The sequence below is a fragment of the Canis lupus genome, chromosome 38 (assembly GCF_048164855.1).
Source record: "Canis lupus baileyi chromosome 38, mCanLup2.hap1, whole genome shotgun sequence".
Taxonomy (NCBI): Eukaryota; Metazoa; Chordata; class Mammalia; order Carnivora; family Canidae; genus Canis; species Canis lupus.
Genome location: NC_132875.1, coordinates 19,966,229 through 19,979,809, shown reverse-complemented (window position 1 = coordinate 19,979,809; position 13,581 = coordinate 19,966,229). Strand labels below are relative to the sequence as shown.

General features: G+C 37.1%; 1 long non-coding RNA gene across 4 annotated transcripts in view; it reads right to left on the bottom strand.

Annotated features, from left to right (window-relative positions):
- Positions 1 to 13,581, bottom strand: part of LOC140626826 (uncharacterized) — a 79,437-nt gene that overhangs the window by 52,089 nt on the left and 13,767 nt on the right. For 2 of the 4 annotated variants that reach the window (XR_012025825.1, XR_012025827.1), the window contains exons 3-4: positions 13,096 to 13,182; positions 7,805 to 8,858 (exon numbers count right to left, since the gene is read on the bottom strand). This is a non-coding gene — a long non-coding RNA (uncharacterized lncRNA). Of the gene's footprint in view, positions 1 to 7,804; positions 8,859 to 11,517; positions 11,669 to 13,095; positions 13,183 to 13,581 lie in introns of those variants that run through there. The other 2 variants (XR_012025828.1, XR_012025826.1) reach the window with 2 other exon arrangements.

Sequence of the window (13,581 nt, the reverse complement as noted above, 5' to 3'; positions counted from 1 at the left end):
GTATAAATTACCTACTGGGAAATAGCATTTCAGTTAGTATTTTTATATACAAAATCTAAATTTTCAGGCACAATTTGCTGGTGTTCAGCAGCAGAAAATGTCTACTATGTTAGTTTTAGAGTTCTACTGGGCTAGTGTCTTTCTTTATTGTTCTTTATATATTCTTTTTTTCAGACTAACTAATGAAAGATTTAGTAATTTCCAATATACCTTGAGACTAAATTCATAAGTTGATTATTTGGCAATTTTATTATTTTTTGATACTTTTGTACTTTTGCCCTATAAAATTTAAATGTACATCTTTAATTGAATTGTTTCAGTATTTATTCATACTTCTATTTATACATAAATATTAAACAAATGTTTTACTTCATTATGATAAAAATACCAAGAATTTAAAACACCTTCCAAAAATTGACACATAAAGGTGTTAAATTAATATTTGTAGGAAAATGACTTTCAGAGTTTTGGCAGCTTTTATTTGTTGTATGTGTATGTGTGTACATTGCAACTGTATGGACATTATACCATGGCCAGTATTCTGGAAGAATATTTTAATGTAATTATTTTATTTTTGTCCTAGAAATTATTAGTTTTTGTTTATAAAGCCAAAAATATTAATAAGATATATAGCCTTGAAAATGACTAAATTCCCAGTCAGTTCATAGGATTGAAATAGGCTGATAAAATAAATTTAATTTTTTAAAAGATTTTATTTATTATCCATGAGAGACACAGGGAGAGAGAGAGAGAGAGGCAGAGACACAGGCAGAAGGAGAAGCAGACTCCAGGCAGGGAGCCAGAGGTGGTACTCGATCCCGAGTCTCCAGGATCAGGCCCTGGGCTGAAGGCGGCACTAAACTGCTGAGCTACCTGGGCTGCCCAATTTAACTGTTTTTTAATTTTTTTTTAATATTGTCTAGGATGAGTTTGGGAAATATCTTTTGTAAAACTTCTTATTACTAGTAAAAAAAAAAAAAAGCCTGAAAAGATGTGTTAAGGAAAGACTATATATGTATAATCTCTTTCTCCCCCTTCTCCTCACCCAGAACTATCCCACCACACACACACACACACCCACACACACAGTTTCAGTGCTAAATATAGTAACTTCCCAGTTTTATTTTATTGTTATACATTTTGCTTTAATGAATTCTCATCACATTTGAGACTCATTTCTGACCCATATTTGTATAATCTAAGTTGAGTATTCGAATTATTAGCTTTTTTCCATAACCATTATGATTAAATTGGTTGAGAATAATATATTCCTTGTATTAGTACTGTAATTAATAGAGATTCACTGCAAATTTATTATTTTGAGATAAATAGGGTTTTCCATTATTTTTATTACAGCACTATTATTATTAGAGCATTATTTTATGTTATCGAAATTGTTAATTTAAGTCCACATGACATTGCTTCATCTTGATCTTATATGGTTTTCCTATTGTTCAAATTTTGCTAAGTTGATAAAGATGAATAAAAGAAATGAAAAAGGATTGTGGAGGTGGGGCATGATGGTGGAAAGGTGGGGTCCCCAAGTTACCTGTCCCCACCAACTTACCTAGATAACTTTCAAATCATCCTGAGAACCTACGAATTCAGCCTGAGATTTAAAGAGAGAACAGCTGGAACACTACAGTGAAAAGAGTTCAGGCTTCTATCAAGGCAGGAAGACGGAAAAAAAATAAAGAAATAAAAAAGCATCCAAGGGGGAGGGGCCCCGCGAGGAGCCGGGCTAAGGCCGGGGCGAGTGTCCCCAGGACAGGAGAGCCCCGTCCTGGAGAAGCAGGAGCTGCACCAATCTTCCCAGATGGAAAGGTGCTCACAGGGAACTCGGGCAGGATCCTAGGAGGGCGGGGATGCCCCCAGGCTCCCAGGGGCACTAACAGGGTAACAGCGCCCCAGGGGAGAGCCTGCCACACACTGCAGGCCAAGCTCCTTAAAAGGCTGGGGCGCTTGCCTGACGGGCCCGGGAGCAGCTCAGGCGGCGGCTCAGGTGGTGGCTCCTTGCAGAGGGGGCTGTGTGGTCCCAGAGCCCAGGGCTCCAGGGGACAGAGCCCAAGATCCCACGCTCCCTCAGGGACAGGCAGAGGCCAGGAGGACACAGGGTGGCAAGGAGGTTCCTGCTGCCAGGTGGCCCTAAGCTATGCAGATTGGTGCCCCCCGCCCCCAGAGTATCCAAGCCCCTGCAGACTGGGAGCTGTGGTAGTTACTGCGGGAGCTGACTCCAGAACTGTTGTTGCTCCTCCTGGTGTCACCTTGTACCTGAGACTGAGCAGGGCCACCAGGGAGCAGGGGCCTCACAGAATAAACACTCACACTGAGCGGTACACCGGGCAGGGGGCTGGGCAGCTCCCCCAGGTACACACACCTGAGAATCAGCACAACAGGCGCTCCTCCAGAAGACCAGCTGGAAGGACAGGGAAAAACAAGTTCTTGACCAAGCAGCCCTGGGAAGTTCCAGGGGAAGTCTAGAGACAGTATATAGAATCAGAGGATACCACTCCTGGTTTTTTGTTTTCTGTTTGCCCCCCCTTTTTTCTCTCTTTTTCTCCTTTTTCCAGTACTTGTTTTTAGCCACTCTGCACTGAGCAAAATGACTAGAAGAAAAAACTCACCACAAAAGAATCAGAAACAGTCCTCTCTCTCACCAACTTACAAAATTTGGATTACAAATTCGATGTCAGAAAGCCAATTCAGAAGCACAATTATAAAGCTACTGTGGCTCTAGAAAAAAGCATAAATGATTCAAGAGACTTCATGACTGCAGAATTTAGATCTAATCAGACCAAATTAAAAATCAATTAAATGAGATGCAATCCAAGCTGGAGGTCCTAATGACGAGGATTAACAGGGTAGAAGCACAAGTGAGTGACGTAGAAGACAAGTTGATGGCAAGGAAGGAAACTAAGGAAAAAAGAGAAAAAACAATTAAATGATCATGAGGATAGGTTAAGGGAAATAAATGACAACCTCAGAAGGAAAAATCTACGTTTAATTGGGGTTCCAGAGGTCGCCGAAAGGGACAGAGGACCAGAAAGTGTATTTGAATAAATCATAGCTGAGAACTTCCCTAACTTGGGAAGGGAAACAGGCATTCAGATCCAGGAGATAGAGAGATCCCCCCCCCCCCAAAATCGATAAAAACCATCCAACACCTCGATATTTAATAGTGAAACTTGCAAATTCCAAAGATAAAGAGAAGATCCTTAAAGCAGCAAGACACAAGAGATCTCTAACCTTTATGGGGAGAAGTATTAGGTTTACAGCAGACCTCTCCACAGAGACCTGGCAGGCCAGAAAGGGCTGGCAGTATATATTCAGAGTCCTAAATGAGAAGAACATGCAGGCAAGGATACTTTATCCACCAAGGCTCTCATTCAGAATAAAAGGAAAAATAAAGAGCTTCCAAGATACGCAGAAACTGAAAGAACATGTGACCACCAAACCAGCTCTGCAAGAAATATTAAGGGGGACTCCATAAAAGAAAGAGGAAGTCCAAGGAAATAATCCACAAAAACAGGGACTGAATAGGTATCATGATGCCACTAAATTCATATCTTTCAATAGTAACTCTGAACGTGAATGGGCTTAATGATCCCATCAAAAGGCAGAGGGTTTCAGACTGGATAAAAAAGCAACCAATCTATTTGCTAAAAGACATATTTTAGATGTAAGGACACCTACAGCCTGAAAATAAAAGGTTGGAGAACCATTTACCATTCAAGTGGTCCTGAAAAGAAAGCAAGGGCAGCCATCCTCATATCAGATAAATTAAAGTTTATCCCAAAGACTGTAGTAAGAGATGAATAGGGACACTCTATCATACTTAAAGGGTCTATCCAAAAGAGGACTTAACAATCATGAATATTTAATGCCCCAAATGTGGGAGCTGCCAAGGATATCAATCGATTAATAACTAAAGTTAAGACATACTTAGATAATAATACCCTTATACCTGGAGACTTGAATACGGCACTTTCTACAATTGATAGATATTCTAAACACAACATCTCCAAAGAAACAAGAACATTAAATGATACACTGGACTAGATGGATTTCACAGATATTTACAGAAATTTACATCCAAACTCAACTGAATACACATTCTTCTCAAATGCACATGGAACTTTCTCCAGAATAGACCACATACTGGCACTCTAATGAGGTCTAAACCAATACCAAAAGATTGGGATCGTCCTCTGCATATTTTCAGACCATAATGCTTTGAAACTAGGACTAAACCACAGGAAAGAAATTTGGAAGGATTTCAAACATGTGGAGGTTAAGGACCATCCTGCTAAAGATGAAAGGGTCAACCAGGAAATTAGAGAAGAATTAAAAAGATTCATGGAAACTAATGAGAATGAAGATACAACCGTTCAAAATCTTTGGGATACAGCAAAAGCAGTCCTGAGGGGAAAATACATTGCAGTGCAAGCATCCATCCCAAACCTGGAAAGAACTCAAATACAAAAGCTAACCTTGCACCTAAAGGAGGTGGAGAAGGAAGAACAAATGAAACCTTCACCCAGAGAAGAAGACAGTTAATAGAGATTCGAGCAGAACCAATGAAATAGAGACCAGAAGAACTGTGGAACAGATCAACAAAACCAGGAGTTGGTCCTCAACAGAATTAATAAGATAGATAAACCATTAGCCAGCCTTATTAAAGAGAAGAGAGAAAAGACTCAAATTAATAAAATCATGAATAAGAAAGGAAAGATCACGACCAATACCAAGGAAATACAAACTATTTAAAAAACTTATTATGAGCAACTATACTCCAATAAATTAGGCAATCTAGAAGAAATGGATGCATTTCTGGAAAACCACAAACTACCAAAACTGGAACAGGAAGAAATAGAAAACCTGAACAGGCCAATAACCAGGGAGGAAATTGAAGCAGTCATCAAAAAACCTCCCAAGACACAAAAGTCCAGGGCCAGATGGCTTCCCAGGGGAATTCTATCAAACATTTAAAGAAGAAACAATACCTATTCTACTAAAGCTGTTCGGAAAGATAGAAAGAGACGGAATACTTCCAAACTCGTTCTGTGAGGCCAGCATCACCTTAATTCCAAAAACAGACAGAGACCTCACCAAAAAGGAGAATATTAGACTAATATTCCTGATGAACATGGATGCAAAAATTCTCAACAAGGTACTAGCCAATAGGATCCAACAGTACATTAAGAAGATTATTCACCATGACCAAGTGGGATTTATCCCCCGGACACAAGGCTGGTTCAACACTCATAAAACAATCAACATGATAGATCTTATCAACAAGAGAAAAAACAAGAACCATATGATCCTCTCAATAGATGCAGACAAAGCATTTGACAAAATACAGCATCCATTCCTGATCAAAACCCTTCAGAGTGTAGGGATAGAGGGAACATTCCTCAACATCTTAAAAGCCATCTATGAAAAGCCCACAGCAAATATCATTCTCAATGGGGAAACACTGGGAGCCTTTCCCCTAAGATCAGGAACATGACAGGGATGTCCACTCTCACCACTGCTATTCAACATAGTACTAGAAGTCCTAGCCTCAGCAGTCAGGCACCAAAAAGAAATAAGAGGCATTCAATTTGGCAGAGAAGAAGTCAAACTCTCCCTCTTCACAGATGACGTGATACTCTACATAGAAAACCCAAAAGACTGCACCCCAAGATTGCTAGAACTCCTACAGCAATTCGGCAATGTGGCAGGATATAAAATCAATGCCCAGAAATCAGTGGTATTTCTATAACAATGAGACTGAAGAAGGAGAAATTAAGGAGTCATTAATCTGGGTGCATTTACAATTGCACCCAAAAGCATAAGATACCTAGGAATAAACCTAACCAAAGAGTTAAAGGATCTGTACCCTAAAAACTACATTTCTGAAAAAACACTTCTGAAAGAAATTGAGGAAGACACAAAGAGATGGAAAAGTATTCCATGCTCATGGATTGGAAGAATTAATATTGTGAAAATGTCTATGCTACCCAGGGAAATTTACACATTCAATGCAATCCATATGAAAATACCATGGACTTTCTTTAGAGAATGGGAACAAATCATCTTAAGATTTGTGTGGAATCAAAAAAGACCCTTAATAGCCAGGGGAATATTAAAAAAGAAAACCATATCTGGGGGCATCACAATGCCAGATTTCAGGTTGTACTACAAAGCTGTGGTCATCAAGACAGTGTGGTACTGGCACAAAAACAGACACATAGATCAATGGAACAGAATAGAGAATCCAGAAGTGGACTCTCAACTATAGGGTCAACTAATATTCAACCAGGTAGGAAAGACTATCCACTGGAAAAAAATCTCTTCAATAAATGGTGCAGGGAAAATTGGACAGCCACATGAAGAAGAATGAAACTAGACCATTGTCTTACACCAGACACAAAGATAAACTCAAAATGTATGAGAGATCTAAATGTGAGACAAGATTCCATCAAAATCCTGGAAGAGAACACAAGCAACACCCTTTTGACCTGGCCACAGCAACTACTTGCAAGATACATCCATGAAGGCAAGAGAAACAAAAGCAAAAATGAGTTATTGAGACTTCATCAAGATAAAAAGCTACTGCACAGCAAAAGAAACAGTCAACAAAACTAAAAGTCAACCTACAGAATGGGACAAGATATTTGGAATGACATATCAGATAAAGGGCTAGTATCCAAAATCTATAAAGAACTTACTAAACTCAACAGCAAAGAAACAAAGAATCCAATCATGAAATGGGCAAAAGACATGAACAAAAATCTCACAGAGGAAGACATAGACACGGCCAACAAGCACATGAGAAAATGCTCCGCATCACTTGCCATCAGGGAAATACAAATCAAAACCCCAATGAGATCCCACCTCACACCAGTGAGAATGGGGAAAATTAACAAGGCAGGAAACAACAAATGTTGGAGAGGATGCGGAGAAGGGGGAACCCTCCTGCACTGTTGGTGGGAATGTGAACTGGTGCAGCCACTCTGGAAAACTGTGTGGAGGTTCCTCAAAGAGTTAAAAATAGACCTCCCCTACGACCCAGCAATTGCACTCCTGGGGATTTACCCCAAAGATACAGATGCAGTGAAACGCCGGGACACCTGCACCCCAGTGTTTATAGCAGCAATGTCCACAATAGCCAATCTGTGGGAGGAGCCTCGGTGTCCATCGAAAGATGAATGGATAAAGAATATGTGGTCTATGTATACACTGGAATATTCCTCAGCCATCAGAAAGGACAAATATCCACCATTTGCTTCGATGTGGAGGGACCTGTAGGGTATTGTGCTGAGTGAAGTAAGTCAATCGGAAAAGGACAAACATTATATGGTCTTATTCATTTGGGCAATATAAAAATTAGTGAGAGGGAATAAAGGGAAAGGAGAGAACATGAGTGAAAATCTCAGTGAGGGTGGCAAAACATGAGAGACTCCTAACTCTGGGAAACGAACTAGGGGTAGTGGAAAGGGAGGTGGGTGAGGGGTTGGGGGTGACTGGGTAATGGGCACTGAGGGAGGCACTTGGCGGGATGAGCACTTGGTGTTAAGCTAAATGTTGGCAAATTGAACTCCATTAAAAATTTTTAAAAAAGGTAACAGGGAAAAAATGTTAAGGTTTATCACTAAGCAAAAAAAAAATAAAGTATTTTAAGATTGTTGGTTAAATTATAAAGGAAGGTAAATTAAACAGAGGTACATTATAAAGAAGTGTCAACTGAAAAAGAATTTCAAAAATCAAAAGTTACTATTCTTAGGTATCTATTTGCTATTAGGTGCATATGTGTCTATAACTGTTATATCTCCTTCACGGATGAATTGAGACTTTTATCAATATATAATGTCCTTCTTTGTCTCTTGTAACAGTTTTTTGACCTAAAGTCTGTTTCTTATGATATTACTATAGCAAGTCCAGTTCTTTCCCAGTTCCTATTTGCATGGAATATCATCCTCTTTCATCCTTTCACTTTCAAACTATTTCGGTTTTGGTTTAATTTTCCTATGAGTGGGGAATACATTTCTTTGCATGCTTTATAATTTTTCGTTGAAACTTGAACATCTTGAATGTTATATTAATTTTAGAAGTCAGATTCTTCTTCCATCTCAGGATTTGTGGTTGCTGTCGCTTTCTTTGCCTTCTAATCAGTTGTTTGCTTAAGAACTTTTATAAGCTATATTTGGAAGGACTGTATTATTTGTTGTTTGTAGTCTCTGAAGTCTCTGTTCCTTTATCTTTTTGTTAGCTAATGTTGACAGATTTATTTGAATTCTTAAAGCCAAGAACAAAAGCTCTTTTAGTCTTTGCACATTGGATATATGCTATAACATTCCTTTAACGCTTACATAGCCTGTTTACAACTCTGCCTTAATCTTTATTTCCTGCTTGTATGGAGCCTAAAGATCAGTCTGAGGTTGAAAGCTTAAGATCTTCTCAGGTCTTTTCTGAATGCACATTCTACTCTGGGCATGCACATAACTTTCTATATTCCCCAATATATATGTGAGATTTTTAGTGCTATGACTTTTCAAAGACTCTTCACAGATTTTCTTCCCAGGCTTTTGGCATGTCTATTATTGTTTCTCAAATTTCAATCATTTGCTCCATGCTGGAGTAGGTTATTCAGTTGCCTTTCAGAATTTTCAAGAAAAGGCCTCTCTGTAGTCACTTTTCTGCCCTGAGAGATTTCTGAATCAGATGAAACCAAAGCAAGTACTTTTGTCAGTCCTTCAGGCGGCCACTAGACAAATTAAGATATATGAGCAATTCTTTGTGAACAAAATATCTTTTGCTCCCTCTGTATCAGGGTGCCAGGAACATGGGTTGCCATCTTCAAGATCACTGTTGATCTAGGAGCAGGGTAAAACAAAGGCAACTGAGGGCTCTCCAACTGTTTTTAAGATGACTTCTTTATTAATTGTTTAGTTGGTCACTATAAACCTCTGGCTTTATTTACAGAATTCCAAAGTTTAATTTTAATCATTTTTGCTCATTTTTTTTTACCATATTTGTGGAGGGATAGCTCCTTGAGCTAAATGCCCCAACATTTTCATGGAAAATTTTATACAAGCTACTAACATACTAAAATTCCTTACCATTTGAAAGAAATACCAATAAATTATTTAATACCTCTGTGGAGTGTGTGTGTGTGTGTGTGTGTGTGATTATATTTTCCAGTCTTCATCACTTTCTAATATATTCCTATAAAATGTTTTAGCTAGACATATTTCATTAAAGTAACTATATCATCAAAATAAAAATAAATAAGAGGTCAAATTATATCATTTAAATTGCTTCTGGAAAGATATAAGATGTTTATAATATCCGACTTTCACTTAAGCTTGGATCTGTCCAACATTAAACAAAATTTTCATAAATGCTACTTTAGTTTCGCACTCTTTGCCAAAATATTAGATGATTAAAATAAAGAGACTAGTATAAGAAAGATACTTACTGGGATGCCTGGGTGGCTCAGCGGTTGAGCATCTGCCTTTGGCTCAGGGAGTGATCCGAGAATCCCAGGACAGAGTCCCACATCGGACTCCCTGCAGAGAGCCTGCTTCTCCCTCTGCCTGTGTCTCTGCCTCTCTCTATCTCTCTGAGTTTCTCATGAATAAATAAATAAAATCTTTTTTTTTAAAGAAAGATATTTACTTAACATCTATGGAATTCAATAATTTGGAACATGAAGTCTCAGTTTTGTTTTCTAATCCATCTCTGTGGGCTTATCATCTTCAGGGCCCCCCAACAAATTGCTTGCAAGTTTGTCCCCAGAACCTTAAGGCCAAAATTTGAAGGATATAAAATTGAATAATATAGGGCCTATAGTCATTAAGAAAATTCAAATGCAGTAGGGGGAAATAAGATACATCAAAATATTTATTTCCAATATAATACAGTGAGCAATGTAGATAGATGTATGTACACGATTCTATGGGAGCACAGATTAGCATTTGACATAACCTGGTGTTTGGAGCAATGCTGCTTAATACTTTACTTGAAAGGTGAATCTTGAATTACTGGAAGGTCAGTACAAGCAGAGAGCAGCATGAGAAAGACACAGAGACACAAACTAGGATTACATTTGTAAGAAAAGAAACTATCACTAGAGAAAATCAAAAGTGGACCATTGCTAATGAGGAGAAATAACAGGGATGGCAGTAAACCAAAGTTGTATGGATAGCAATATTACTTCTTTTAGGGGGAAAAAAGACTTCATAATGATTCTTTATGCCTTCCTAAATTAACGTTGTTTATCTGTTACTTGAAGTGAAAACTCAGAATGGTAATTATTAGAGAAGTGAGAACTGAGATATAAAGGTCATTGTCTGCTTTAATTCTAACACAATATGCTCACTCACTAGAGCTATGCATAAAGATAACTTTCTCAGTCAGGATTTTGCCTGAAAATTACTGCAATTACATATCTGAGGAGCCATAACTGAGCCATAACTCTGGACAATGACACAAATAAAGTAAAAGCTCATTGGTATGTGTTAACCATATGTGTGATTCTGTCTTCTTTTCCATTTATTTAAGAAAAAAAATGTTTTCCTTTTTTTACTGTAGGATTTTTGAGATCCTTGATATAACTCCACCTATATTTTAATTTAAATTTTTGAAGATAATTCCGACTAAAGTATAATATTAAATGATTGAAGAGCAAGATTAGATATACCACGAAAAGAAACATTTTATCAACATTTCTTACAAAAACTTGCAATTCTTTTTAAAAAGTCTTTATCTTAGAATTATTTCTGGTGATTCTTAATTTATATCCTTTAGATATTTTTATGTCCTGAGCTATACATTTGGATATAAGAAAGTACATGGATCTCCCTTTCATCAAAAGTAATTGAATTTTGACTCCAAAATCTTTTATGTGTTCAAATTAGAAAGCATATGATGAATAAATAACTTCTATATCTCTGTATCAGGATTGAGGGTAATTCTTACATTACATATAAAAGATGGATTAGAATCAAAATCTAATTGTAATATTTGGGTTATGTCCACATTATTTCTGTAAAACTTAATTTGGGGAAAATATAAAATCCATTCTAAACTGTTCATGCCATCGGTAGCCATTCATAGTGCTAGGATCAATTTCTTATGATGATTTTTCCATCTTTATATTTTAATCTACTGTTTTCTATATTCAGCATATTCTCAACCAATCCTCAACTCCTAGCAGTTCTTTAGTTTTCATCTAATCCTGACTTTTTTTCTGCTTTTCACCTCAATTTATCTTCTTTAGCTTTTCACAGTTCTCCTTGGGCATCTGTATCCTCTACTTTTTATATCCCATAGATAGCATTTCACAAATATCAATACTATGAATTTGAAAATTTGATATTTTCAATCTGTCACACTTTTATGTACTAGCATGTGTTCTCAAGTTGTTTCCTGCTATATCTGTTCTGAAGTTGTTAACTTCTGAATCAGTCGGATTATTTTAACTAAATGAAAAAGGAAAATAACAAAAATTATCTTAATAATTGAGTTTATTTTGTCTCACCAAAGAGAAAATATGGAGTGATGACTGGCTCTACAGCTGGTCAATGTTACAGCTAAGCAACATGGTTAGGGATTCCAGTTCTTGCGATCATTTCATTCTGCCACCCACAGTGTAGGCTTCATGCTAAGACTCATTCCTTTCCTAATTATAGGATATTTGTGAGTCTCAGATGGGTAAAATGTTCTCATTCACAGTTTTTAAGGCAATATATTTGTTTTAGTCCATTCAGGCTGCTATAACAAAATATCATAAACTGAGTGGATTACAAACAACAGAAATTTATTTCTCACAGTTCTGAAGGCTGGGAAGTTCGAGATCAAGGCTCTGGCATATTCATAGTGTAGTGAAAGCTCACTTCTTAGTTAATAAATGGCGCCTTTTTGCTTTGTCTTTACATAGGAAAAGGAGGAGGCAAGCTCCTGAACCTTTTATAAATACAATCACCTTCCAGTGGCCCAACTCAATACTACCACCTTGGGGTTAGCATTTTAAAATATAAATTTGGAGGAGACACAAACCTCAGATAATAGTACTATTATTAGTACTATCATCAGATAATATTACTCTTATGGTACTGAAAGAAGTTTTCCATGTCTCGTGCACCAGGTTAGACTATGTGTCTATTCCTGGACAAGTCTCTACTGACAGAAGAATGCCATTAAAGAATAACCTTAGACCTATATTCCCCATAAAACAGAGGAAAACAACAAACAAACAAAAAACAACCCTGTCCAGAGACATCGGGTAACCACAATTCATCTATAATCACCAAGGTCCAACCAAAAAAGAGGTACTCTAAATTCTTTTTTACAATAAATTAGAATGCATTAAATTTAAGAAATCAACTACAATGTTCACTTTAATTGCCTCAGAGACTGGAGCTGGTCAGGGTGATAGGTTAAGATGTCTTAAAATTTGAAATTTCTAATCTTTGTGATATAAAATATATTATTAAGATAGAACTACTTAGTCTTGTGAATTCAGCATAACATCAAAAACAAAAACCTTTTGTGGAAATTAGAAAATTATGCAATTTTTAAAAATGTGATAATTATGTTAGAAATATAGAATGTCTTTAACTTCTTTTTTTTTTTAATTTTTATTTATTTATGATAGTCACAGAGAGAAAGAGAGAGAGGCAGAGACACAGGCAGAGGGAGAAGCAGGCTCCATGCACTGGAAGCCCGATGTGGGACTCGATCCCGGGTCTCCAGGATCGCGCCCTGGGCCAAAGGCAGGCGCCAAACCGCTGCGCCACCCAGGGATCCCAGAATGTCTTTAACTTATATTGCAGCAGGCTATATATTGCAAGAGATTAGAGAAAACATAATGTCTGCTCTTTGTCTATAACAGTATACAAACCAAACTGGAAGAGACGTTGCTTTTCCGGAAAAATGATAGAATTAAGACTATTTCTTGGTTAAAAACAAAGGAAACTTGACAAGTAGGAATATCAAAAACAAAACAAAGACAACAATACTCTTACTTGAATATATACTTGTATAATGCCTAGTGATCATATTATCTTAATAACTATTTAAAAATTGCAGATCTCTATTTTTCCTTACCTGATCTTTATTAGGAAATGGTGTTGTATCAGTCTGTTGTTATCAGTTGGATAATGGCACTAGTGATGATGGAGCAGCTTAAGTGTTCTGGGTGCACACAGAAAACAATGGAGAAAAAATAGAAATAGATTATGTTAAAATGATAGTTTAGTATTCCAGACTGCTTCATAAGAATTTCCTTAAAAACTCAAATTTTAAATACAGCTATTATGGTCATGTATTATGTAATACTGAAAATTTCACTACACATTGTCTCTTTACTTTGGTTACCATTTTTTAAGCACCCTTTCCACATCTACCATTTGAAGTTCTAGTATGAAGAGTTAGGTGGCAATATCAATATAGAAAATGGTTACTTATGCCCTGAGTAAATGAGTAAATTTGCTTCAATTTTCTCATCTTTTGACAGAATGGTGGCTGAGATGATATAAATGCTGATTAATGTGCTATCCCCTAGAGAGACAAGAAAAGTAAACTTGGGGGGTC